Here is a 990-nt window from a genome sequence, read left to right as displayed (position 1 = left end):
CCTGCGCATCCTGGTTTTCTTCTCCCCCCTCCCCCCATATCTGCTTCCACTAGGCACCAGCAATGTGTATTTCACACCAAACAAGACCCCTTCCAGCTCTCTCTTCCAGGAGAAGCTGGTCTGGAGAGAACGGCCCTCCCAAAGCGAAGTCTGGGATGCCAATGGACTGAACCCCACGCACTGGGAGGTACACACCTCCCCTAGGCTGGGTGCTGACCCCAAAGCTACGGCCAGCGTTCAGCTCCCAGCCCAGTTCACACAGCCATTTGATGTTCTTGCTTGACTCCCGGTAGGCAAGAAACACGCCACCTAGTGGAGAAAGAGGGGAGGAAAGAAAGGTTCTTGGGAACAACCTGCTGGGATGGTAAGACAAGGCAGGGGGCCATAGCAAGGCTGTCCATTTGAGCCAATGGCTTGGGCTCCTGGGGAAGACGCCTCCACGTTCATAGAGATGAATGAGTAAAGGCTCTCCAACAGAGGATGGGGAGAGGATGCTCTTCGGCTCCCTCTCATTGAGAAAGTTGGAACAAAGGAGTCAGTATTGGCTAGTATGCTCGGAGGGGCCTGTGTCCTATGCAGCAAAAGTCTCATGTGAAACCAGACCCGATGGAAACTCCAAACCCAGCCCCAGACCCCTCCCTGTGGCTTCTGCTGTTCTCTGGAAGGAAAAGACCCAGACTTCACCCTTACACGACAACCATCAGGCTATAATGATTCCCTCACGAGCCACAAACGGAGTGGAGCTTTGAAGAATTTCTGCCACGCTGAGCATCCCAGAAATGGGCTCAAAAGAGTTAGAGGAGGCCAGAGAGAAGGATGTCTGGGGCTGCCACCGAGGGGGAGGGGTTCCTGCAGAAAGAAGCATTTTGATTGGCATTAAATGCCGAGAAGGGCTGGATGGTTGGTTTTCTGGGCAAGTGGTGGTAGGGAGCAAGGTGGGGACGGGGGGTGGGTGGGGAAGCTTGCAAAGGCAGAGTTGGTTGTGCCCGT

This window comes from Rattus norvegicus, chromosome 5 (assembly GCF_021556685.1).
Source record: "Rattus norvegicus strain SHRSP/BbbUtx chromosome 5, alternate assembly SHRSP_T2T, whole genome shotgun sequence".
Lineage (NCBI taxonomy): Eukaryota > Metazoa > Chordata > Mammalia > Rodentia > Muridae > Rattus > Rattus norvegicus.
The sequence above is the reverse complement of the archived record's forward strand: the minus strand, read 5'-3'. Positions refer to the sequence as shown.